This window comes from Podarcis pityusensis (assembly GCF_964106645.2).
Source record: "Podarcis pityusensis genome assembly, chromosome: 4".
In the NCBI taxonomy this organism is placed as follows: Eukaryota; Metazoa; Chordata; class Lepidosauria; order Squamata; family Lacertidae; genus Podarcis; species Podarcis pityusensis.
In genome coordinates this window covers 36,080,854-36,093,735 of record NC_138027.1, presented here as the reverse complement: position 1 = coordinate 36,093,735, position 12,882 = coordinate 36,080,854, and the positions used below count along the sequence as shown (strand labels likewise).

Below are 12,882 nucleotides of genomic sequence, written 5' to 3'. Positions count from 1 at the left end.
AAAAATAATACGCTCAGGAAATCACTAAGAATATTTGTGTGCATTTCTCTCACTTTGTTTCAGCTCTTGTTGCTACAGAAGTTTGTTCCAAGTGAGAAAAAGGTGCTTGTTCAGATATTCCTGCTGTTGTCATGTATAAGTTTGCACACCTTGAGCTTCCTTGTTGAATGCTTTATGCTATAACCATGGGAGGTGAGTCAGCCAGCAATTTTAATTTTCTTTGCAGTTTGTGGCTCTTGTTTCCTTCCTCATCGTAACTATATTGGGTGTTCTGTACAGTTTGTTGCGTGCCCTCGTTTATCTATTTACTAGCTAAGCAATTGCATTGTTTTATAGAAGCTACAAATGGGATTGTCTTTAACGAGGATCCTGGTTGCGCATGGGCCCCTGAGACAACCCCCGCCAGGTCAAAGGTGCTGGGCATGGCCCAGACCTTGGTCTGTATGGTCCCACAATCACACCAGGCCATTTGAGCCAATCAGTGCAGGTGGCATGATTGGTGGGGGCCTATAAAATCGGCAGCGCGACGTCACTGAGGCACTTGCTTTGCGCTGCCAAGCACCCACCCTCCCCTCCCTATTTGTAGATGTTGCTGCTTTGGCCTTGCTTCAGATATTGGTTGGTTGCCTGTTTTGGAACAGGGGCTGGGTAGGAATTTTTCCATTTGGCAAATTGGCAGTGGCCACTTGGTTTTCACCAACCCCCTTAGCAATTGTCACAACTTTGTAAGGTTAGGCAGTTAGGCTTAATGAAGTGTGTGGGAGGGGAGGTGCAGCCATCACCTGCCCCTCCATGAATAAGGGCATCCCAGTAAAGGAATTTGGGGGTCCTGGATCTCGTCTGAAGTCTGCTTGAGGGGCTAGGGCCATGCCAGGACCACAGGAACCCCGGCTTGAGCTTCGGTTGATCTTCATTGATGTTGCTCCCTCGTTTGGTGTTTACCCTTTCAGACTACCAGCCAGAGGGGCAGGAGTCAGTTATAGTCTGTTGCCAATGCCTAAGCCAATACCACTCACTTTGCTGTAATCAATAAAGCTGTGGCCTAAATTTTGCCCATTAAACCAAAATTATTTGTCAGTGTAAAGTTATTTACTTGGGGAAGGGATTGGGGGCCTTGGGGCGCAACCACAATCTTAATATACAAACCAACAGGCAACTGGCAGGGTCTCAAGGGGGCAGCTTATCCTGAAAAGGGTTCCAAACACAAGGATTGAGATCTGGATTTGGAAACCCTTTGTGCAATGAACTGGGTTCTTTTAGACTCAGTAGCTCACATACCAGCTCAGGAGCATGTTTCTTTGGGTGTTAGCCATATGCATTCCTGCAGGCCACATTGTATGTTCTACAGTGAATGCCTAAAGAGGACACTTAATTGGTAATATGCCCCAAAGTTCCATAAATATGCTTAGGATTGCACTGTTGAACCTATTTTTTCACAAATGAAATATTATGCTTTATTTGAAAAAACCCCACACAGAATTCTTTTAAAAAATGTATTCTTAACTTTTTCATCTCAGATCCATTAAAAGAAATTGTGGTCTCAGCCTTAGACAACAAAGAAATAAATGCAGGAACTGCCTACCCTGAAAACGAATGTTTAAGGTTCCTCTAAGATGATCTTTGTAGAAATGTTATAAATAACTGGAAATTCAACAAAAGCAGGGGATGTGGGAAGAAGTCAAGTAGTGGTCACAAATGTAAGACCTGAGGAGGAGAAAGCACTAATGTACAAAAATAAAGCACTTAAAAAACAAACAAAAAGAAGAAGCTCTAAAAGCAAGGATTCTTAGTCAACCACAAGCATATCTAAGCTTTGTACTGGATGAAAAGAAGAGTATTCTTGAGGAAAAAGCCTGCCATTGTCATGTTCAGTATTGTTTCAACCCAAGAAAAATGCTTCAGGAATCAAAACAGGTGACATTTAAAATAAATAACTTTGGATTCTGCATAGACTATATTAAAAGAAAGTATTTTGGGGAGCTGAAAAGGCTTAGTTTGTATAAAGCTGAATTACAACAGTGTGTGGAAGAAGAAACTTTTTCTTTGCATGGACATCTAACTGTTATGAAAGTTTAATTAAATCTTTTATTGAATTTGCATAGAACAGGCACAAGACTTACAAGACTTACATGCCAAAATGTACTGCTGCAATTAAATACTGACTGAATATATGAATAAGTAACAAATTATCTACATAGGGAAGCATATGTTTGGTTTTCTTTCTGGCCAATTTGTTACTACCGTATCAGATGTATTCTGGATGGTTTATTTATGAATTCTAGGACAAAAGGCACTACCTTGTAGAATTTGTCATTATTTTGTTATGCTGTAAATATCAGTAAGAATAGCAGCAACGCTTGTTATCTTTATACTGTAATTTTAGAGATTAATTCCCATGTGATTTTTGCTGTACTTGTTAGTCTCAGAAACTACATTTTATTAATGCATTAAGTTATGCTCAGAATTTGATTTATATTTTAAATTAGGTTATTTGTTGTTTCTATGGATAAAATCAATTAAAATGCACTTCTGAAGAAATCATTAAAGGTTATAGTTATTTCCTAAAATTTATACACCACTTGATTGTAAAAACAAAAACAAAACAGCGCTCATAGCTGCTTAAAATCAGTCATGTAGCCAACATAGTTACATTTAATGAATTCCATGCATGGGATGAAAAAAAGCTCCGTTGAATTCTGGCCCATTTACACGAACAATTCAAAGTCTCACACAACTTGGGATACAGGACTACAGGAATGCCCTATACCAAGTAAGACAATTGGTCCAACTATCTCAATATTGTCTATGCTGACTAACAGGTTTCTAGATGAGAGTCTTTCCAGGCTGGATATGCAGGGACTGAACCTCAGACCTTGGGTCCACAAAGCATGATTTCTACTGCTGAGCTACAGACCTTCCTCAAGGATTCGGGAACTTAGGAAGCCCTCTTCTACTGCATCAATCTGCTTGGGTATTAAGAGCAGCATCCAAAATCCCTGATAACCCTGACAAGGTAATGACCAGAGAGGGGGCCTTTTTAGCTGAGGCATCCCACATGTAGAATTCTCCCCTCAGAAAGACTCCACTGCCCCCTATGCTATTACCTTTTAGGCACCAGGTTAATATATTTTTGCTTTCCTGGGCATTTAAATTGCTGATGCTGTGTTATTATTGCTGGGTAATGTTTGATGCTGCTGTTAAGGATTGCTCCATTATCTGTTGTTTTTATTTGTTGCTGTTTTTTAATTCTGTTTTGTGAGCTGCCCCTTTTTTTTAAAAAAAGGAGCAGTCTATAAATCTTTCTAAATAACAAAAGGAATTTAGGAAGCACTTCACATCCAAGCTGGGATAAGTGGAGTTTGGAGCAGGCAGATCTCTGACTGAGCCTGGCCTGGATCAGAGCTATGCCAGCTGAAGTCAGCTGGAGATACACTGACGTAAATCTCCAATCACAGCTCAGCTGGGCTCAGATGAGGCCAGAATAAATCCTTTAAAAGGATCTTTCTGGGGGTGTAACAGGATGGGACAAGGCATGGGGAAGATTTTTCCTTATTCCAAACTCCGTTCAGTTCAGCCATGTGACCCAGCAACGCAACAGCAATGAAACCCCCCAAAGGGCCGGTGTAAGTTCTGTTGCACTGAGTTAAAATAATAGCTTGTTTTTCCTCTGCAGGGCTTGGACCAGCTCAGCTTGCCTCTGAATGGAGTTTGGAGTGGGCAAGTTGCCATGACATAATTTACCGTATTTTTCGCCCCATAGGGCGCACCGCCCCATAGGACGCACCTAGGTTTTTTTTGGGGGGGGGAATAAAGAAAAAATATATATCCCCCCCAGGCACGGGGCTGGCGCGGGGGAAGCCCGAGCTTCCCCCGACCCCAGCCCCCAGAACAGCCTGCTATCCGCAAGCCTAGGGAGCCGCACCGGCTTGTGGAGAGCTGCGCGAAGCGCCGGTCTCCCAAGGGTTGCACAGAGCTTCCTGAAGCCTGGAGAGCGAGAGGGGTCGGTGCGCACCGACCCCTCTTGCTCTCCAGGCTTCAGCAAAAGCCTGCATTCGCCCCATAGGACGCACACACATTTCCCCTTCATTTTTGGAGGGGAAAAAGTGTGTCCTATAGGGCGAAAAATACGGTACCTTGCTGTAAATTATGCTGGTTTCCTGTAGTTTGGATTCCCTGTCAGTGCTGCAACCCCCTTTGAGTTCCTGGTCTAGGAGTAAGATACAGTACAGTGGCACCTCGGGTTAAGTACTTAATTCGTTCCAGAGGCCCGTACTTAACCTGAAACTGTTCTTAACCTGAAGCACCACTTTAGCTAACGGGGCCTCCTGCTGCCGCCGCACCACCGGAGCCTGATTTCTGTTCTTATCCTGAAGCAAAGTTCTTAACCTGAAGCAGTATTTCTAGGTTAGCGGAGTGTGTAACCTGAAGCGTATGTAACCCGAGGTACCACTGTATAAAATTGACGTTATTGTGAGATGTTTGCACATTCTAAAGGACTATTTTCAAGTGAGGCCTGCAGCACAAAATTAAGAGTGGGAAAATGTATTAATTTTAAGAGAACTAAAAGTGATATCAGAGAGTCAATAGCCCCATGATGTAGATACATTACTTTTGTTCCACTGTTACCTCGAGTCAAATAGATTTTTCCCCTTTATGAAAGACAAATGTTGGATGACAATACACATCAGAAACACTGATTCCTCCTTCAACTTTGAAAAACAACAACAACTATTGTTTCTCCTGCTTTGTGTGTTATAACTAAAGTGGCTCAGACCTGAGACAATGCTCATTCTGGATGAATCTTAAAACTTAAGAAAATCAGAACTAAAGACACCCACAATCCTCTCAGTTCAGAAAGTAATAAAAATTGCAATTCTCATAGGAAAATGCTTTCAGACAATGTAAGAAATAACTTCTCTCTCTCTCTCTCTCTCTCTGAAGCTTAACTCTTATTAATCATTCCATTCAGACATTGCTGTTGTGTATCTAATATGCCAAATGTATTTCAATTATTTAGTAGTTGTAATATTGTATTTATTTTATCCTGCACCTCTATTGTCTGTGATTGTGATTGAGTATTGCTAATGCACAAAAGGTTTCCTATTGCTTTGATGTTTTGCTTAGCGATTCTCTTTTTTTTTATTTTTTAAAAAGATATTTATTAAGATTTTCAAAATATTACAAAAGGAAAAAAAAGAAAAAAGAAAAATACAAAATAAAAATAGTTAAAAACAATTCAGTCTTTCAGTCACTTATCTTTCATTTGCTTATTTCCCGGACCTCCTCACGCCTCCCTTTTCTGTATTCCAATTCAGTTTGTTAGTTCAGCAAATCCCTCCCCTCTTTGTTTATCCTAATCTTCAATCTTAAAGTATTGTAACATTAGATTTTTACCTATTAATAGTCCATTTTTTCATATTCCCTTATAACATTACAGCTAGAAACCACTTAGTTTCTATCCAACATCATTCTAACATTCATTAATTTTACAATATTTCTGTAAATAGTCTTTAAACTTTTTCCAATCTTCTTCCACCGACTCTTCTCCCTGGTCTCGGATTCTGCCAGTCATTTCTGCCAGTTCCATATAGTCCATCACCTTCATCTGCCATTCTTCCAAGGTGGGTAGATATTGTGTCTTCCAATACTTTGCAATAAGTATTCTTGCTGCTGTTGTGGCATACATAAAGAAAGTCCTATCCTTCTTTGGCACCAATTGGCCGACTATGCCCAACAGGAAGGCCTCTGGTTTCTTTAGAAAGGTATATTTAAATACCTTTTTCATTTCATTATAGATCATCTCCCAGAAAGCCTTAATCTTTGGGCACGTCCACCAAAGGTGAAAGAATGTACCTTCATTTTCCTTACATTTCCAACATTTATTATCGGGCAAATGATAGATTTTTGCAAGCTTGACTGGTGTCATGTACCACCTGTATATCATTTTCATAATATTCTCTCTTAGGGCATTACATGCCGTAAATTTCATACCTGTAGTCCACAACTGTTCCCAGTCAGCAAACATAATGTTATGTCCAACATCTTGTGCCCATTTAATCATAGCAGATTTCACCGTTTCATCCTGAGTATTCCATTTCAACAGCAAGTTATACATCTTTGACAAAATCTTAGTTTTGGGTTCTAACAGTTCTGTTTCTAATTTTGATTTTTCCACCTGGAAGCCAATTTTCTTGTCCAAATTGTATGCCTCCATTATCTGATAATAATGAAGCCAGTCTCGCACTTTATCTTTTAATTTCTCAAAACTCTGCAATTTCAATTTGTCTCCTTCTTGTTCCAAAATTTCCCAATATTTCGGCCATTTGGCCTCCATATTGAGCTTTTTCTGAGCCTTTGCTTCCATCGGTGGCAACCACCTTGGGGTTTTATTTTCAAGTAAGTCCTTATATCTTATCCAGACATTTAACAATGCTTTCCTAACAATATGGTTTTTAAATGCTTTATGTGCTTTAACCTTGTCATACCACAAATATGCATGCCACCCAAAAACATTATTGAAACCTTCTAAATCCAAAATGTCTGTGTTCTCAAGAAGCAGCCATTCTTTCAACCAGCAGAATGCTGCTGATTCATAATAAAGTTTAAGGTCTGGCAGGGCAAATCCACCTCTATCCTTTGCATCAGTTAATATTTTAAATTTTATTCTGGGCTTCTTGCCCTGCCAGACAAATCTAGAAATGTCTCTCTGCCACTTCTTGAAACAGTCCACTTTGTCCAAGATTTGCAATGATTGAAACAAAAATAACATTCTTGGCAATACATTCATCTTTATAACAGCAATTCGACCTAACAAGGAAAGCTTCAAGTTTGACCATATCTCTAGGTCCTTTTTCACTTCTGACCAACATTTCTCATAATTGTCTTTAAATAGGTTTAAGTTCTTAGCAGTCATATTAACCCCCAGGTATTTTACTTTCTTAACCAATGTTAAACCTGTCTCCTTCTGAAACCTCTCTTTCTCAATCGGTGTTAAATTTTTCTCAAGCACCTTAGTTTTTAACTTGTTCAACTTAAATCCTGCCACATGACCAAATTCCTGAATCAATTCTAATACTCTTTTAGTACTAGATTCTGGCTCCTGTAACGTCAATACTAAATCATCTGCAAAAGCTTTCAATTTGTACTGTTTGGCTCCGACCTGTATACCTTTGATCAGACGGTCCCTTCTGATCATATTTAGCAGAACCTCCAGGTGCTTAGCGATTCTCAAAACCCTTTCATTTTTGAAGGTTGTAGAGAAGTGTTGCTTAAATTTGTGAGGGTTTTAAAAGCCTCTTGTAATCAGACACAAAGTTAGGAAAATGGGATGGAAATGACTGAAGCCATTTTTATAGGTACAAAAATCCACTTAGTGAGACAGAAAGACCTGCTAGCCCACAGGCAGTGCTATTTTTCTAGAACTCACCATGAACCCTTCCCTCGTTCTCTTAGAATGGCAATGGCGCCTACCTGAGAGGTGCTGAAAAAAAGCCCTGCCCACAGGTATATCACTCAACAATCTTTACTAATATTATACATTGGATAAAGCAAAAATAAAATAAAGGGGGGGGGAGGAATTACTTGAGAGTATTTCTAGAACTAGGCATGCATGGGTCTGTTTCTCTAAATAAACATGTGTAGGATTGAGCTGAATGATACAAAAAGGGTTTCAAAAGGTGCATTCCACCTTGAGAACAGCAATGAGGGGGTTAAAAGGACCTAGAGGCTCTCCATTAAAAAGAAAAATACACAAGTGCTCATATTTCTGGATCAAAGCCGAAGTGTTTGGAAAGATGTTAATAGTGAAGCACCTGGATCACCATGTTTTTATGGGTGTAGCTGCATTTGCCAGGTAATTTAATATGGCTCATTCACATCTGTCATTTCAATTTTTGAAGTCCTATTAAAAATGGAACGTTCTCTGTCAGGCAGAGAGTGCACGGATATGGTTCAGCTGCTGCCTAGCTTATGGGATTTGAAGATTGGACTACGTATATTGAATGTGTACAGAAACAGTATTTATATGTCAATAGCAAATATGGATGCTAAATTAACTATACCAAAAGCTTTGGCAACCAACCGGTAATGCTCCAGCTCTGACTTTGCTCCTCAGTTATTTTTTTCCTAGTTTCTGAAATGGGGAAGTGAGAGGAAAGAATAGGAAATATAATCAATGCTGTTGGGACTATTCTTCTGTTGTGAACTAATACTAATTGTATGAAAAAAAATTCCCATGAAAATTCTTGTGATAAAGAAATGATATATGTCCATTCTTGGAACAGTCTGCAGGTTTCATCTGAACCCAGGTAGATTTCCATGATTGTGTCCTACTGCATAAATTGAGGTTTCTCCTTAATTTATATCAGATATAAATTGGCATTATTGAGGGACCAGCTGCCATTGGTCTCGAGAGTTGAGAGGTCATCTAGCAGCAGCCATTTCAGCAGGTTTCCTGAACTGTTTCCATCCCAATGGGTTATTATAAGAATTGCCGCTTTTAAGAATATGGGCTTGATCTTGCTGCTTCCTCTTCCCTCCCCATTTCTCCCCCTTTCTGTGCCATGTCTATCAGTCTACTACAGAATTCTGTAACCCACTCTGAGAGTGCTCTTTAAATAAATGCATATTTCAGATTTGAATTTGGTTCCACTAATGTCCAATGCTTGAGAGCACATGTGCTTAGCTGCTTTTATAGTGCTTATGTCTGTGGCTGCCTTTCTTATCTATAGGGCTGCCATATGTCTGAATTTTCCCAGACAGTACTGAGATTTCAAAGGTGGGATTGATGTCCAGAGTGGGGTGGGGGTTTCCGAAAGGCGGTGCTCTGTCCTGGATCTTAGGCAAGTCAATCAAAAAATCACAAATTTTTGGTGTTTTGTGGGGGGGGGGGAGCTCAAGAATTTGGGGGTCTTCCTCAAAAAAACCCTCAGCAACTTTTGTGATGTTGTGATATCCTATCAATAGGATAGACCCTATTGTCTATCCTAACCTCTTTCACTGCTTGGAAAAAAGGATATTTCCCTTGAGGAGAGAGTTTTGAATCCTTGTTCCAGGAAGAACTTTGTATGCTTTCAGCAGGCCTCTGGCCTACACATTTACTTTGTGCTCTAAAGCAGTTCTTGAGTGGAACATATGATGATTCAAATCTTGGGATACCTTGGGATGAGCAATACTGGAGTCATTGGTGGCTGTGTTGCTGGGGCTGATGGACCATCTTGTATGTTTCCTGTGTGTTTTGTGTCTGTCTGATGTCAGTGTGTGTGTGTGCTTTAGGATGATGCACCTATCGTAATTAATTCATTTGTTGCCTCCATGTATGGGGGCATAATTTGTTTGTTTTATTTATACAAGTATTTATAGACCACCTTTTCGCAAAACACTAGGATGGTGTACAGCAGCATAAAAGACATTCAAAAGCAACACAGAAGGATAATTAAAATGACTGGCTGCTCAAGAAAATTTTAAGCAACTGCGTAGGCCTGTCTGCGTAAGAATGTCTTCAAGAGGAACCTGAAAGTCACAAGTAAGGATGCTGTTCCACCATCATAGCAGCAGCAGCTCTCCGTCTCCCTGAGTGAAATTTGAGCATAGGATTGTTCTGTCCATTCCACATGGCCTTTTAAAAGTCATCCTGCTTTCTTTTCCTTAGTATTATCACAAACAACAATAATTTATCAGAGGCTGATGACTATCCAGAAACATAATTAATCATGATTATCTATGTCATGCCTAATTATGGAGAGCTATCCCTGGGGACAGACTCCAGTTACGTTCTGAAACCTTCAGACTGTAATGATTTCCCATTGTATTGTAAATATTCTTGGTTCACACTCACAGAAATATAGAGTGTATTTATGATGCCAGGGGTCAAAAGAATACAATTAAGTAGTATACAATTAAGTGTAAGCACCTCATGTATTTAAAGAACACATACTTCAGTTCTGGAAAGTTTAATTTGTATTCTTCACACATGAAAATATAAAGAATATTTTTCTATTATAGTTTTCCATGTGGGATTGTGCTTAGCTAAATCTGAAGAGATGATTTTCATTCTGTGACTTTAGTGCAAAGTAGATTAAAAGTTAGGGAGGGGTGAATTAAATCTTACCTGCAGGGTACCAATTCTCAAAAACATGTTCATGTTCATTCCAAAGATGTGAAAGATATTTTTTTTTCCAGAAGGAATCTAATTTCTGCTAAGGAGAAAATGGCTTCTGGTATAGCTAAAGAGAAGAAAAAGAAGAAGAAAACTTTAGATAAAATTCTGACATTATATAACCCAGTAAATAAAATGTAATAGAGATGTGTACAATTATGAAGAAGATGCATATAGGTTTACATGTGAGCAATTACATCCCTGGGTGATAACAAAGCTGAACACATTTTCATTCAAGAAGAAAAACACTAAAATTGTGCTTGAAATGTAAGGACCACAAAACACAAGCTGCCTATTTGGTTTGTTATTGAAAAGCATACCACACAACAAAGTCATTCCAGAAAAAATGAAAAAATGAAGAACTATTTATTTTTACAAGCCAAGGTGGGTCTCTGAAGGGAAGGTACGAGAACATTGTTTCAGCACTGCTATAACCAAAGGCGATGTTCTAAGGCAGAGAGATTTACATAATAGATTTGTAGAACTATGCTGGAATGCCTGCTGTTGTACTTGATTTCTCAGGCTGTTCCACAAGCTAGCTAAAGTTAGAATTAAGCTCATTGATTGTACTTTTTTTAAAAAAGGGGGGAACTTTTTTTTTTTACTTCCTCATGTAGCCTAATAAGCTGTCAAGGCACCCCCATCTCCTTAATGTCAGTGGAGACGAAATTACAATGAAAACGAAAAGAGGAAGAAGAAAAAAGACAACTTTTCTAGCTTAGGTCATCCATGGATGACCATAGACCAGTGTAGATGACTGCAGTCAGGGAAAACTGAATACACAGAAGGAAGAAGCAGATCACTGCATGGAGCCACTATGCTAGGTTCCTGGCAGGTAGGTCATATTGCTGACTGGGAGGTACCACTGTGCTCTCACGGGAAATGTTTTTCTGGGACACTTGCAGGGTATGCCATTAGAGCAAAAAGGGAGTCACCACCCTATCAATCTTAGGCTGCCTTCAGCTGAGTCAACCGTATCAAAACATTTGCTTTAGCTACAGCATAACTTCCTCACATAGCCTTGAATATTTCACTGCTGGGCCTTGTTTTTCCTGCTACAATTCCCAAACCTCTGCAGGCTTTGACTGTATGTAACCCTCAATAAAACAAAATCAGAGAAATATTCCCTTTAATTATTCATAGTGTTTAAATATTAAGGAAAACAATGAAGATTCATTATTTTAAAATGTTAAAAGGGAATATTCCTGTTAGAGTTCAAAATCAACAACGCATTCTCTCTTCAAAGGAGTAGGTAGATAATGCATTTAAATGGTTTGTCCCCACTTAACATATGGCTGGCAGGCAAGTCTCAGTGACCTTCCTGGTTGTTGTTTAAAACAGCATCTTTATATGAGGCAATGGAGTAAGAAACCTGCTTGTGCAAAGCACTGGTTTCTGTCTCAAACGCACAATCATCTTTGAAATCATTCAAACACCTGCATTGTGGAATGTGAGAGGTTGGCTTTTGCCTCCTGCTCTTGAAAATGACCAATACTCTTTTGCATTAGAAAGTCATAATGTCACCCTCATTATTTGGGAAGGGCGCCCCATGTTTGGCAACGTCTAAGGGTTGCATCCAATAGAGAGTGTTATGTACTGAGTTGAATAGGATCCAAAAGGCAGCAGTCTGATTGGTCCTAGAACAATAGGATTCAGAATGCAGCAGTCTGATTGGTCCACAGGAGCCACCCAATCCAGCTCCAGGTGGAAGTGAATCCGCAACCTGATTGGCCTACAGGTGAATCCCGGAATTAGCCAATCACGTGGGGCCCATTGTGTAAATAATGTATATAATGCAGACATTCTGGGGGAACTTCCATTCTTCCTCACCACTATGAGCTGAATAAAGAGCATGAAGTCCACTACCGACTCTGAGTATATTCAAGAGAGCAACGTTAATGTTCTGTCAGTGCAAATATTTCTGCTTGTGCAATGGAACTTCCTCCCTCCCCCTGCCACGCACCCTCTAAATGAGTTCTGGGGGTTCCCTCAACCCTTTGGAACAGAGTTGGGGAGAGTGTGGGGAGCACAGATGTGGCAAACACCTGTGTTATCATGCCTATATGAGGACCCTTAAAATTACTTACCACAGCACAATGATGAAGCACTTCCTGTGCCATTGCTGTAACATGTAAATGGAGCCCCATGGAAGGGACTCTCTGAGCATGGAATGCAACTGACTGAAGAACCTGTTGCTTTCTATTTGGATTTGAGCTAGGATTCCAGAATGTGAAACAGACTTTTTGTGTTTGGCGATCTTACATAGAGGGCAGTTATCATGAACAGGCAGAGCACAGAAGAATTATTTCTGTAAAATAAAGGCATGATGTGAAGGGAGCCATAGCAGTCACGAGGAACAAAAACAGCAATGTGAAACTAAACAGAAGAGGAAGAGGAAGGAAGGGATAGTTAGGTTAAATAAATTAGATTAAATATTATTTTTATGCTGCTTTGCAGCCAGCCAACCCCCCATAATTCTTATTTAAAACTTCAGAATAAACACTTCAGCTAGAAATAGAGGACCTCATTTTTAAATAAATAAATAAAATCCTCCTTAGGAAAAAAATGCAGCTGGTCTTCCACCGCCACTCCAGAGCCCCTTTCTGATTATTTCTTTTCCCCTTTGCCTTTGAGGTGAATGAGATGTAGCCTGTCAATTTGCGTCTGTCAGACTTTGTGGCCTTGAGGCCAGACTACCTGTGACTGAGGGAATCAATGCACGTTTT

At 39.7% G+C, this 12,882-nt stretch overlaps 1 long non-coding RNA gene across 2 annotated transcripts in view; it reads right to left on the bottom strand.

Annotated features, from left to right (window-relative positions):
* The window catches only part of LOC308475643, a 67,599-nt gene extending 55,287 nt beyond the window's left edge, over positions 1-12,312 (bottom strand). For both annotated transcript variants that reach the window (XR_013985331.1, XR_013985332.1), the window contains exons 1-2: positions 12,244-12,312; positions 10,109-10,223 (exon numbers count right to left, since the gene is read on the bottom strand). This is a non-coding gene — a long non-coding RNA (uncharacterized lncRNA). The remainder of the gene's footprint in view (positions 1-10,108; positions 10,224-12,243) is intronic.
* Positions 12,313-12,882: the final 570 nt, after the last annotated feature.